We start from the raw sequence: 14780 nt of genomic DNA on the forward strand, positions 1-14780 counted from the left end.
GTCGGTCACGTCTTCCACCTGATCCTCGCAGAGGGAGTGGACGGCCTGCAGTTCCGTCCCGAAAGCCTCTCGTGAAGCGTCGAGCTCGTCCTCCAGCACGTCAATCTTCTGCTGCAGTTGTGCCACTTCTTTCTCATGAAGGGCCAGCATTTCCTCCTCCTTCTGGTCGAGGCGCTCCTGCAGACGGGTCTTCTCCCCCTCGAGCTCGGACACTCTGCGGAGAGCCACGCCCAGTTGTGCGTTGGTCTGATCGGCCACGGCTCTGGGCACAAACAACACGTCGAGGCTGTTGTCAAACCGCGCCTGGAGCGTTGCCATGGCGGCGGTAAAAATGTCTCTCTTCTCCTCCGTCTCGCTCATGAACATCTCCGTAACTGAAGATGAAGTGTTCAGCGTCTGTTTCTCCATTTCAGCTTCTGCTCTCGAGTCTCCAAAGTCCAGTTGAAAATGATTCTGTCGCTTCCTCACACCAGCTTTATAGCAGAGAGCTTTATGACATCACTGATGACATCACTGACATCTCCTTATGACATCACTGATGACATCACTGACATCTCCTTATGACATCACTGATGACATCACTGACATCTCCTTATGACATCACGGGCGTTCGAACAAAACAAAAACAGTGCTCTTCCATTGGCTGTTTTGTAGAGTATGCAGTAATTTGTAGTATATGTAGTACTTCATGTACAATAGTACTTGCTGTAGTACCACATTGTAGTACTACATTGCAGTACAGTACTACTTTTTGTACTTTTAGCATTCTAGTAATACTAGTACTTGCAGTGCATTCAGTATTTTCAGTACTATGATGTAGTACCACGTTGAAATACTATATTGTAGTATTTTTTGTACTTATTTCATACTATATTTTTGTACTTTTAGCATTCTAGATATCCTAGTACTTGCAGTGTATTCAGTACTTTTAGTACTATGTTGTAGATTATACTACTACATTGTAATCCTTTTTTTTTTTTGAGTAATCCTAGTACTAGCAGTGTAGTCAGTATTTTCAGTCTTATGTTGTAGTAATACGTTGTCCTTGAGTCCTTCCACTTAGCTGTTGCGAGTACTGTATACGATCGACACATCGATAACACTCCCGCTGTACTACAAACTACTAGCTAACAGCTCTGTCAGTACGAGCTTAGTACATCTAGTAAGTACTCGTTCTTTGGCCCTGTTTTGGTAAATCACAGTGAAATTACCCCAAATTGCAGTGAGTTGATAAGTCCAATTGCCACCTTTTTGGTATTACTGTAAATTGTTTCACGTCTTACTTAAATTTACAGTTAGGATGATGATTTCTGGTAATAAGGCTTACTTTTGATACATTTCATAGCATCACAGAAATATTCTTTTTTGTCTCTTTACAGTTCTCCATAAAGGACCATCATGGAGTCAGAGACCAGACTGGACTTTCTGGAGGTCGTCCTGAAGACTTCTGGATTACTGGGCCACTTTTTGGACAGCGATTGGTTGTGCCCAAGTCCTCCACCATCTCCTGCGGCTCCTCTGGCCTCAACGCCTGAAGTCAGCCATGAGCAATTGAGCACCATAGATGTTGAGGCCTATGTGAATACTATGGACTATGAGGAGATTAGGTCCACTCTCATAACATCGATTAAGGGCGTGTTGGAGGATCAAGGTTTGGTCATTGATGCTGAAGTTCCAGCACTTGGTTCTGTGGGAGGGCCTTCTGCAACACCGATGCCAGCGTTCATACCTGCATCAATTGCTCACCAGCTGAGAGGCAACCAACCTGAGGCCCACACAGTGGTTTCTCAGCAAATACACGCGCCTACCCCGGGACCGTACGCTCCAACTATGTGCATTAAGAGGCCATTAAACACCTTCATGTTGTACAGAGCTGAGAAGAGGCTGAAAATCCTGCAGGAGCTCAAAATCACCAACTCAGCTACAGTCAACAAAGAGGTGGGAAAGTGCTGGGCATCTCTGTCTGCAGAGGAGAAGGACCCGTACTTTGACCAGGCACGCAAACTACGCCTGGAGCACGAGGCTATGTTCCCCGACTGGTCGTTCAAGGACAATTGTGGCAAAAAACATGTAGAGGAAGATGGAAAAACGTCTGAGGATGAGTCCATATGCACCTGATCCCTTCTATCTGGCACCATCGTACCAGCCTCAGACTGAACATGTACCAAGCTGCTGTGGACCTGATCCCTGGCACATTTTACACTCACATTCAGCTGTAGTATAGTTGTTAATATAAAGATTTACTGTAAACATTTGTAAATATAATGATTTGTTATAAACTTTGTGAATATAAAGATTTATTGTAAACATTGTACACGTAATGATTTGTTGTAAACATTATATATATATATATATATATATATATATATATATATATATATATATATATATATAGATTTTTTGAGCACTTGTTCACTTATTATGTTACTTAAGATTGTATTTTTTCCATAGCCATCACTTCAAGAGGAATAACACCCGCTCTATGCCGATATAAATGATTTTTTTCTTGAAAACTCAAAAAGAATGAGGATGTATTGAAATACCTATTACTTAACATTAGGCATTTGTTTGAAGAGTACATTTTAAAAAAAACAATTTCTTCAAGGGAAATATCAATTATTCTATTTGTGTCAAGCCTGCACATATAGTTCACATAACGAAAATATATATATAGTTCCCACTCAACACAACGCACTTTAACATTAGAATGTGTTGTGAAAATGTCAGGGAATGAGACATACACCAATGCTATTCCTTAACACACAGAGAACACAATTCAATTTAGAACATGAAACGACACAGAAACGTCAGACTTTTGTGTAGCATGCATGGGAGAAACCGCCGGGCCGGGTCACCCAGGCTGTTGTAAGTTTCACAACGTTTTTTCTCATGCAGGTTGGTTTTATTAGATATTATGGAATAGGCGGGTCACATTTCTCATTGGTCAGCTTCACATCAAGGCACTTGTCTTTTACAACAGTTGGCATTTTCCTTAGAGATAAAGCATGGGTATTGTTTACCTAAACTCCCCCCTGGGGTGTTACACCCCCTCCCTGGGAGTAAACGTTCTTTGCTCCATCTTTACGATACCTTCACAAATGCAGTTTGTCACATGCCGTTTTTCTCTTAGACTAATGATGCAGATAATATACAAATATAGTCATATCACTATTATGCAGATAAAATACATCACATAAATATAATCATATATTTACATTTGATCACAAATACAATAGAAGACAATACAACACAAAACAGTATAATGACAACACAGACTAAACGATCCATTAAAACTCTAATTCTGACACAGGACAGACCCCTCACTCTCTGACCCTACACCCCTCTGACATGACACAGGACAGACCCCTCACTCTCTGACCCTACACCCCTCTGACATGACACAGGACAGACCCCTCACTCTCTGACCTTACACCCCTCTGACATGACACAGGACAGACCCCTCACTCTCTGACCTTACACCCCTCTGACATGACACAGGACAGACCCCTCACTCTCTGACCTTACACCCCTCTGACATGACACAGGACAGACCCCTCACTCTCTGACCCTACACCCCTCTGACATGACACAAGACAGACCCCTCACTCTCTGACCCTACACCCCTCTGACATGACACAGGACAGACCCCTCACTCTCTGACCCTACACCCCTCTGACATGACACAGGACAGACCCCTCACTCTCTGACCTTACACCCCTCTGACATGACACAGGACAGACCCCTCACTCTCTGACCTTACACCCCTCTGACATGACACAGGACAGACCCCTCACTCTCTGACCTTACACCCCTCTGACATGACACAGGACAGACCCCTCACTCTCTGACCCTACACCCCTCTGACACGACACAGGACAGACCCCTCACTCTCTGACCCTACACCCCTCTGACATGACACAGGACAGACCCCTCACTCTCTGACCTTACACCCCTCTGACATGACACAGGACAGACCCCTCACTCTCTGACCCTACACCCCTCTGACATGACACAGGACAGACCCCTCACTCTCTGACCCTACACCCCTCTGACATGACACAGGACAGACCCCTCACTCTCTGACCTTACACCCCTCTGACAGTACACTTTATTTGTCAATATTTTATATCTAGAAGCCTTAAATCAGCATATTTTACTTTACTACTAAAATAATGCTTATTTTTTGCAGAGATAATGTCAACAATACAAAGCTGATATGATGAGGAGTAAACCATTATCCAGTAAGAGTATCCATCCTGACGTGTCATTTTTAGATCTGGACCTGTCACACATGAAGGACGATGCTTTATGACACAGATTTGTGAAGTGGATGTGTAATATACTTGTATAGTATGTTTTAAGTTTAGCCGAGCCAGATACGAGGCGAGAGTGTCTTCAGACTTGTTTTTATTCAACACGTGCGGGAACTCCGGAAGTACCGGTACGGATTGCAGTAGGGACATATTACGCGGTTGCGCAATACATTACATAATAATAAAAATAAACAGTTTAAAAGAACAGTCATCCGTGTAACATTTTACATAGGACATTGAAATAAACTTTTCTTTCAATATATACATATATATCAAATTGTTCTTTTCTTTCCATATGCACATATTAACAGCAAAAATATGGCATTTCACAAATCCTTTTTTTTTTTATCTTCTTTTTTTTTTAGATCAATACTAACAATAATAACAATAACTAACTAGGAAGGAGAGGTTGCCAGCACATCACTTTGGCGTTTGTGTACGTCCTGACTATAAGTTCAGTTTATCCGGCGGTTTCACCACTCTGTCCCGTCTGGTTCGATATTGTTCACCTGTTTCAGTTTGTCAGCGCTGGGGGCTACACACGGAGGGTGTAGACGGCAGCTCTGGAAGGGAAGCACATTGCTGCTCCTTCGCTGCTGGTGTTCTCTCCGGTGGTTCACACCAGGGCTCTTCATCAGGTGTGATGTGACGTGACCAGTTGGCAGTTGCGGTGCTGGTACGGAGATGTTAGCTGGTACGACGAAACAACTTGCCTCCACGGTCTACGATGTAGGAGCGTGGAGCACTGTGTGGCTGAACGACGACTGCCGGGGACCATTTCTGGCTGCCAGGATGTGGAGCCATCCTGACCTCATCTCCAGGTTGTAGATCTGGACGGGGACGTGCTGCTCTCCTGTCGTGGTAGAGTTTCTGGGTGCACTTTGTCTTGTCCAGTAGATGTTTTGTTTTGCAGGAATCATAGTTCATGGGTTTGAGTAGTGCACGCATGGTTGGTAATTTGTTGCGAGGTCTCCTGCCCATGAGCAGCTGAGCGGGTGACAGTCCAACTGATTCGAGCGGAGTTGTTCTGTAGTCTAACAGAGCAAGATGTTTATCTGGCGCTTTGCTCCACAGCCTCTTTACTGTTTGAACTGCTCGCTCTGCCTCACCATTGGAGTGCGGTGTGTATGGTGAAGATGTCTTGTGCTGAATACCATAACTTTCACAGAACTCCTTGAACTCCTCTGATGCGTACTGTGGGCCATTGTCCGTTCTCAAAATGGTAGGAATGCCATGGCTGCTGAACTGAGCTTTCAGCGCTCCGATGGTAGTGCGGCTGCGCTGATCTTTCAGCTGGTCAGCTTCAATATATTTTGAATAATAGTCCACTAGTACCACGTACTGCTTTTCCTCAAACTCAAACAAATCCGAAGCTACAACTTCAAATGGTAACTCGGGCATTTCAGTTGGCATTAGCGGTTGCTTTGGGAGTTTGTTTTGAACTTCAGCACATTTGGAGCAGTTTCTGATCATGCTCTCAATCTCTGCACTCATTCCTGGCCAATATAGCACTTCACGTGCGCGCTGTTTGCATTTCACCATCCCCAAATGGGACTGTTGTATCAGGCCTAACATGTGTTTCTGCATGGTGGGGGGAACAACAATACGCATACCTTTGTACACGATGCTATCTGTAACAGCCAGTTGACTTCTTGAGTCCCAGTAGGGCTGCACAGGGATGGGCACATCTCTTCTGTTGTCCGGCCAGCCTTGTTGAATGATCTGTTGGAGAAGACTCAATTCATTTTTAGTAAGTGTTTGCAGCTCAGCATATTTCTCGTTGCTCACAGACAGAAAGCTGATCATGGAGACACACTCTAAGGAGCCTGCCTCTGGCGTTTTGTCGGACAGTTGTGCTCGTGACAGCGTGTCTGGTAGCTCCATGTCTTTGCCTCTCCTGTATTTAACTGTGATGTCATACCACTGGAGCCGCAATCTCATTCTTTGTAAGCGCATTGGGGTCGACAGCAGCGTTTTTTTATAAATGTCCTCAAGTGGTTTGTGGTCGTTGAATACTCTGACATGTTTCCCAAAGATGTAGTGGTGGAACTTAGTGCAGGCATGAACGATGGAGAGCATTTCCTTCTCAATCTGCGCGTAGAGCGTCTCCGCATCAGTCATTGATCTTGATGAGAAGGCCACCGGCTGGTCGTCCTGAACCAGCACAGCTCCCAGTCCAGTGCTGCTTGTGTCACAGTAAATCTCCACAGGTTTTGACACATCATAGAACTTAAGTACAGGGTGATGTGCACAAACATCCTTGAGCTTATCAAACGCTTGCTGTTGCGCTGGCTGCCATGCAAACTCCACATCACTCTTCGTGAGTTGCCTCAGTGGCGCGTCGATTTCGCTGAGGTTTGGAATAAACTTTGACAGATATGTCACAAATCCCAGGAAACGTCGGACACCTTCCTTGTCTGTAGGAGGCGGCATGCACCTAACAGCCTTAGTTTTAGCTGGGTCAGGTTTCAGTCCATCAGCTGTTATCAAATGTCCCACATAAGGCACAGCTGACTTTCGAATGTGGCACTTATTAAAGTTCAGTCTCAAATTGTAGCTTGTGGCTCTCTCCACAACCTTCTTCAGTATACTGTCATGTTCTTTCAGTGTTGATGCTGCGACAAGGATGTCATCCATTATGCCAGTAGCTCCATCAATTCCCTCCAGCATCTGGTCCATGGTGCGTTGGAATATCTCGGGCGCACATTTGATGCCAAACGGGAGCCTCAGCCATCTGTATCTTCCTATTGGAGTGTTGAACGTTGTCAGGAACGATGACGCCTCGTCCAACTCAATCTGCAGAAAGCCTGACTTTGCATCGAGAACAGAAAACACTTTTGCATTGGGCATTGTGGACACAACTTCTTCTATTGTGCGCATTGGGTAGTGCTCTCGTTTCATTGCTTTATTCAAGTCATTAGGATCTATACAGATTCTGAGTTTGTCTTTGTTTGTGACAACAACCATGGAACTAACCCATTCTGTTGGTTGGTCAACTTTTGCAATGTGGCCGTCTTGCACCATCTCATTTAGTTTTTCGACTATTTTTGGTTTGAGTGCTACTGGTTGTCTACGCACAGGATGTACAACAGGTTTTGCATCTGGGTCCATTTTGATTGTGTATTTACCTGGAAGTGTCCCTGTAGTGCGCGTCAGCTCTGGAAAGTTCTCAAGACCAGCAGGTGTGCTTGAAGTTGAGACAGTGTTATTAACTGAGACCACTTTGTTAACCACACTACTGTCTTGTAAAGAGCCAATTCTCAAAATAAGGTCTAGTGCCTCAGCTGTTGTGCCACTTAACACATTCTCTTGTGCAATGTCCACTATTTCAAACTCTGCTTTTGTCTTGCGGTCTTTGTATTTTAATGGGAGGTCCACTGCTGCTACAGGCTTTATTTTGTGGTTTGAGTACGTTCTGAGCACTCTTTTGGAAGGTTTCAGCTCACCTTTGTGCTCCAAGAATTGGTACCAGTTCAGAGTCAGCGTGTTACATTTTGCACCTGTGTCTATTCTAAACTGCACTTCCTGAGCCAAAATGTCAATGTACACCAACCACTTGTCATTTTCCAATGTTGCTACTGGAACTAAATCTGTTGTCAAGTCAATGTCCAGTATTTCTTCTTCATACATGTCATTTGTTGACTCAACATTTACTGCACTCACTGAGCGACTGCGACAGACTGAAGCCCAGTGGTTTAGTTTGTGACAGCATGAGCACGTGGAGCCTTTTGCTGGGCATTTACCTTGGTTCCATTTGTGTGTAGGGTCTTTTCCACATTTCGGACAATTCTTTGTTTTGCTTTGCACATTTTGTCTTGGTTGCGTGTGTTTTTTCTGAACGTGACTATATGCTTTCCTGTTCTGTGCTTTAAACTTTGGTTTGCTTGACACTGCCGAGACGTGTGTTTCCTCCTCTCTCACAATTCTCATTTGCGTTTGTGACATTTCGAACTGTTGGGGGATTTCTATGGCTTTAGCAAGTGTTAGCTCCTCACCTTTGTCAAGCAGTCTCTCTTGGACACGTTTTTCTTTCACGCCAGCGATAATAGCGTCAATTAACATGTCGTCTGAGTCAGCATATTCACAGTCCAATAATAACAGTCTTAAATCCTTCACAAAATGGTCAAATGTTTCAGTTGCACCTTGTTTCCTCTGTTTGAAACGATGCCCGGCGATCCGCTTGTTTTTTCGAGGTCTGACATATCCGGAAAACTTGTCGAGGACTTTGACGGGGTCATCTTTTTCGCCGTCAGCCCACTCGAGCGTTTTGTAGACTTCTCTCCCTTGTTCGCCAATCCACGTACCGATCCAGCCTGCCTTCTGCTTGGCTTCCAGCGCAGACAGAGGACCGTCGAACACGAAGCTAACGTGGCTCCGAAACCTCTGGAACTCTTGATATAAATCTGCTGCGTCCCAGTCTATTTTCGGATGGTCAAACTGCATCGTCATGGCTACGCAGGTACTTTCTGTACTTGACAGTTTTCTGACACCATGTAATATACTTGTATAGTATGTTTTAAGTTTAGCCGAGCCAGATACGAGGCGAGAGTGTCTTCAGACTTGTTTTTATTCAACACGTGCGGGAACTCCGGAAGTACCGGTACGGATTGCAGTAGGGACATATTACGCGGTTGCGCAATGCATTACAGATGATCAAAGAAAAGTTTCTACCACAGTCACATGTAGTGAGTGTTTGAGCATGTGACAAACTGGAGAGGTCTTATCGAGGCGGTTTTATGCCCAAATACCTACTTTTCCTCCACTTAACGGTCAGTGTCCTTCATGATGAGCGAGTGAGCAATACCAAGTCTATTATGGACAGTAGATCTAGACAGTAGATCTAGTAGACTCGTTTGACCAGGTGATTGTCGTGATGTAAAAGCTCAAGTACACAGGATAAACTAGTACAACAATACTTCATATGTTGAAGGGAAAGAGTGTTTGTATTGAACTTGAGTTTGCAATTCTTGGTTTATCACAATTTTCTTTTTGCGTATTAATCAAATAGTCTGTACTCTATTGTTTGTTTTTGTAGAAATTGGCAGCGATACCAGTGACGGCATTTGTTGGGGACGATTCAAAAACAGATTTTGAGAAATGAAGCCTGCGTAAGTTCACCTGGAAGACCTAACTTAAATCTGCGTCGGCCTCCATGGAAGGACCCCTCTCCTCAGCGCCATCATCGCACTCAAGCGGGCGTGGCCTGTCCGTCTGTGAGAGTCAGATCCCTCACTTCACCATGGACTCTTCCAGGTTTCTGCGCTTATCCCAAAGAGGTTATGCAGTTTTTCCCGGCCAAGATGGAGGGTGAAAGGACAGGGGACGTCTGCGTCATGGCCCCTACACCTGCTCCTCATCCCCAATCAACGCTCTCAGTGACTCCTCCCCGCTCCCAATCAACGCACAGGCGGTGGCATTTAAGCCCTCAGGCTGATGGCTCAGTCGCTTCAAACCGTATCTGCGACCCACCACCTCCCCTGCTCCTCCTCTGCATCTATTATTCTCTCTACCTTCTCTCCACATCTACCACCACCAGTCTCCAGGCTCCGGGGGAAGGTATCTAATTCAATCAGATCATGGAGTGCCCATGATCGCTACGCCTTCCACCGGGGTCTGAGCGCCAAATAAACTTTGCAATAAAGTTCGCTAAAACATCTTTTCTGCTTTTGTGTCTGAGCCTCTCCAGGGTGAAATACATTAGTTTCTGATTTATTAAGGTACAAAATCAACATCTTTTGTCTTGTGTTGGGTATTTTGTCACTTTCAAACGTGCTCTTTTTGTGTAATTGCAGCCAGACGTGACTATAGATGCTGCAGAAATCATTCTGGGGCAACACACAAACTGAAGACAAACCCCTCTGAACTTTGCCCCGGCTGTGGAGACTTAACATATCACACAAACTAACTCGATGACGGTCCCTTACACATTTTGCGTACAAGCGGGAGATGTTTTGGGAAATATAACCAATAGACTTTAGACAATCAACTCAGTTTTGTGGTTTACTTTTACTTTATTTTAAAAAGTAACATTTACTTTGACTCGGCATGTTTGGTATTTAGAGACTTTGAAAGGATTGATCATTTTATATTTGCGATGCTCTTCTCAAGATTAATATAACAATGTTCTTATTTCATGCGTTTTCTTGACTTTTCTCCCTAAACACAGTATAACCTGACAGAGTCCCTCTAATGGCACTGACAGCCATTACAAACACAGACCTGATCTCCAGAACACTGTGTCTGTGTTTGAGGTGAGAGAGAGCAGGTGAACCACAATGTGACATTCATTCATTCTTTCATTTCCTCCTGCTTGTTCCCTTTAGGGTGTGTGGGTGACTGGAGCCAGTGACTTTAGGCCTTTGAGGGCACTTTGGGTTTGGTTCAGGGACAAAATAACAGCTTTATAGCTTTTATACTTGTTATATTAAGCATATTTGACTTTTACAGGGAAAGGGGTTTATGGTCTGATTGGCTGCTTAAAATTCAACGTAACTTTGAAGTTTGCTTTTTATCTAGTATAAAAGCAGCAGGATTAAGGCCGTGTCCTGCTGATTGGTTCAAAAAGGCTGTGTTTCTGCTGTGATGATCCATTCCTGTATCAGAATACATGTATGAGGAAAACAACCAACACTGGTGCATTGAGATTAGCACATGATTCAATTTATTGTACAAATACAACAAAGCACATACATATGACATACTTGGACGTCTATTAGGATGAATCAAGTTTCTATGGTAACAAGGGCATGGCTGTGATACATTTACCAACAGCAAAATAAGAGAGTGACATAGTGCACTTTGATGAACCCATCTTTTGTCCCATTTTGAGGAACTGTACGAACAGAAGAGAATGTAATAAAGACGTATGGTCAGAGCGGACCCCCAGGACCCCAGGACCCCCTGGACCCCAGGACCCCCAGGGCTCAGGCTGCAGCTTTGACAGGGAGAAAGTTACAACAGCTGCAGTGAGAACAGATTAAACAATGTTCATAGGGACTAGTCCCCTGTCCTTAGACCCTCCTTCTCGGCAAGGAAAAACTACAAAACCTCTTTGGGGAAAAGTAGAAACCTTGAGGAGTTCCAGTGAAGGAGAGATCAGACTCCCTCAGACAGACAGGCCGACCAACTACCACCTAAAACTATATTTAGCCCCAGATTAAACCTGGACTTTTGCACACTATGAAACAATACAAAGAGTTTTTCAATTGCATTAATAAATGTTTATATTTACAACAATGAGCAACTGAATACAAAAAGTAAAATGCACTTTAAAAAAGAATGTGCAACGGGACAGTCTGAGGCTGGTACGATGGTGCGGGATGAGAGGGCACAGGAGCATATGGGCACATCCTCGTGACGGGGCCATATGCAGGCTGGAGCATAGCCTCGTGCTCCAGACGTATTTTGCGTGCCCGTTCAAAGTACGGGGCCTGCTCCTCTGCAGACAGAGACTTCCAGCACTTTCCCGCCTCTTGGCTGACTACAGATGAGTTTGTGATTTTGAGATGGTGCTGGATTTTCAGCCTCTGCTCAGCTCTGTACAGCATGAAGGCGTTTAATGGCTTCTTAACGTACGAGTTGATGGAGTCTCGCTTTCGCTTCCTGAAAGAAGAAAACATATAAACCTTAGTGAACGCAGACTTAAATCCAGAAACTTACACAAGAAGCTGGTTTGTAACCATTTTTCCTCATGTCCTGGTTATCATGACCTTATCTAACCAGAATATTTGATCTATTTTCATGTTACCTTGAAGTGACATTGCTGGGTGCCATAGAGACAGAGCCACGAGTGGTAGAAGGCGTCCTGGTGTACAGTGTCTGGCTGTTGTTACAAATATGAAAAGAAAACATATTTGTCGGCACATGGATTGGCTGAGAAACCGCACAGGTCACAGGTCGCTTGCTACTCAGCTGGTGAGCAATTGATGGTGTCTCTTGCGCAGGTATGAACGCTGGCATTGGTGGTGCAGAACAAGGCACTTCCACAGAAGCAAGTGCTGGATTTTCAGCCAACATGGCCTCAATTGATGCAGTGAAAGTGGACCTTATCTCCTCCCAGTCCATAGTATTCACATAGGCCTCAACATCTATGGTGCTCAACTGCTCAGTGCTGACTGCAGGCAGTGAGGCCAGAGGGGCCACAGGAGATGGTGGAGGACTTGGGCTTGACCATTCGCTGTCCAGAAAGTGGTCCAGAGTGCCAGAAGCCTTCAGGACGACCTCCAGAAAGTCCAGTCTGGTTTCTGGCTCCATGCTTGTCCTTTATGGAGAACTATAAAGATACAAAAAGATGAATTATTAGTTCATGGTCAATGGATTTTCCTGCGATGCTATGAAATGTATCAAACGTCTGCCCAAGTATTATCAGAAATCGTCATCCTAACTGTAAATGTAAGTAAGACGAGAAACAGTCTGACAGTAATACCAAAAAGGTGGCAATTTGAACAAGAAGAGCCTAGTCAAGCCACACAAAGAACATGTACTTACCAGTTGTACTAAGGTAGTACTGACAGAGCTGTTGGCACAGTACTTTGTAGTAGGTAGTACGTACGTAACACGCAGCAGTGCTTCTCGATATCGATGTGTGTTGAGCTCTGCTCGCAAAAGAGTACAGGGTGCGACCAGACAGGTGGATGGAGAGACTGCAAATGACCCAAAGTCACGGCCTGTATTTATAGTCAGGAGGCGGAGCTAGAAAATAACGTTCTAGTCACGTGCCTAATGTCGCTGTCGCTATGTGCGTGGTGACGTAAACCCTGGCAACAAACATTCAAATAAAAACATCTATGCTAACAATTTCAACACTTTATGTTTTCAACGAGTCATAACACAGCGAGTTTAAGTTTTACAACAAATGCAATTAGTTTGAATGAAAGCTTATTTTCTTAGGTTTCTAACGATATCTTACTTGATTGGCTTTCCAAGCAAATAATGTTCAGTAGAGCTCCTAAAAGTCCAGCCATTTTCGGGTTTTTAGTGAGGTCAGGGGTCAGCAGCCCGCAGTTCTACAGCCTCATGCGGCTCTTTAGCGTCCCCTACTGGCTTCATGGAGCTTTTCCAAAACTGTATGAATGGAAATCGAGGGGGGATATATTCTTTGTTTTAATATGGTTTCTGTAAGAGAAAAAACATGACATAATAATATATATATTTGGAATGACAGGGATATTATTATGTTTTATTGCTCAGGTTTGAGGATCAGCCTGTTGCTGAGATAAGAGGAGGAAAAGAGAAAAGGGTGCTGCCACTGGATTGTTCTACATTTTATTCATTTGCACTGATTTTGTTTTATAGAGTCTTCTTTTTATTGTTAGTCTGCTGTTTTATTGTTATAATTTCAGGCTGTGTTTATTTGCCCAGAAATGGAGGAAAGAGAAGAGGATTGTCTTGTTATTGAGGTTTGAAGAGGACCTGGGAAAATAAACATATAATCAGGAATGCTCATTATGTATTTATAGCCTAGTCATTTTGATAGTTGGCTAAAATAGCTAATATACACTTACAGCCTGTGTTCTGCCTTTTCAGGTATGTACTGCTGAACCTATGGAGGATTTTTAGGACCATGTTAAAAATGATAAAGCATTTACTAAAATAACATTTAAATTATGTTTCAAATGTAATATTAATGAGTGGTTTACGAGTCTATTTATTTAATTCTAATTTAATACAAATTGTTATCAACATTGTTATATATATCTAGGTCTCTATTTCTCCCCCTTCAAGCTCGGGTCCTCTACCAGAGGCCCCTGGGAGCTTGAGGGTTCTGCACAGTATCTTTGCTGTTCCTGCACTGTACTTTTCTGGACCGAGATGGCGGATGTTTTTCCTGGGATCTGCTCAAGCCATTCCTCAAGTTTGGGGGTCACTGCCCCAGGTGCTCCCTCCGATCACTACGGGCACCACCGATACCTTCACGCTCTAGGCCTTCTCCAGCTCCTCTCTGAGGCCTTGGTATTCCTCTAGTTTCTCATGTTCCTTTTTCCGGATGTTACCGTCCCATGGTACTGCAATGTCCACCACCACGACTTTCCTCTGACCCTTGTCAACCACCACTATGTCCGGTTGGTTCAACATTACCATTCGGTCTGTCTATATCTGGAAGGACCTTGGCTCGGTCATTCTCCACCACCTTTTGGAGGTGTTTCCGACTTTGTCCTTGGGGTCTCCAGCCCGTACTCTGCTCAGATGTTTCTGTACACTATGCCAGCCACCTGGTTGTGGCTCTCCATGTATGCTGTCCCTGCCAGCATCTTGCACCCTGCAGTTATGTGAGGGATGGTCTCAGGGCCCCCTTTGCACAGGCTACACCTTGAGTCTTGTCTGGTGTGGTAGATCTGGGCCTTTATTGATCTGGTGTTCAGGGCCCCTGTGCTGCCATGATCAGGGCCTCTGTCCTTCAGGCCGGCTCTTTCTAACCATTGGTAGGATTTCGTGATATCAGCCACTTCAGTTATGTTCCAGGGGTAC

The sequence above is a fragment of the Eucyclogobius newberryi genome, unplaced genomic scaffold (genome assembly GCF_026437365.1).
Source record: "Eucyclogobius newberryi isolate DKJ021-1_F unplaced genomic scaffold, fEucNew1.0.hap1 SCAF_18, whole genome shotgun sequence".
NCBI lineage: Eukaryota > Metazoa > Chordata > Actinopteri > Gobiiformes > Gobiidae > Eucyclogobius > Eucyclogobius newberryi.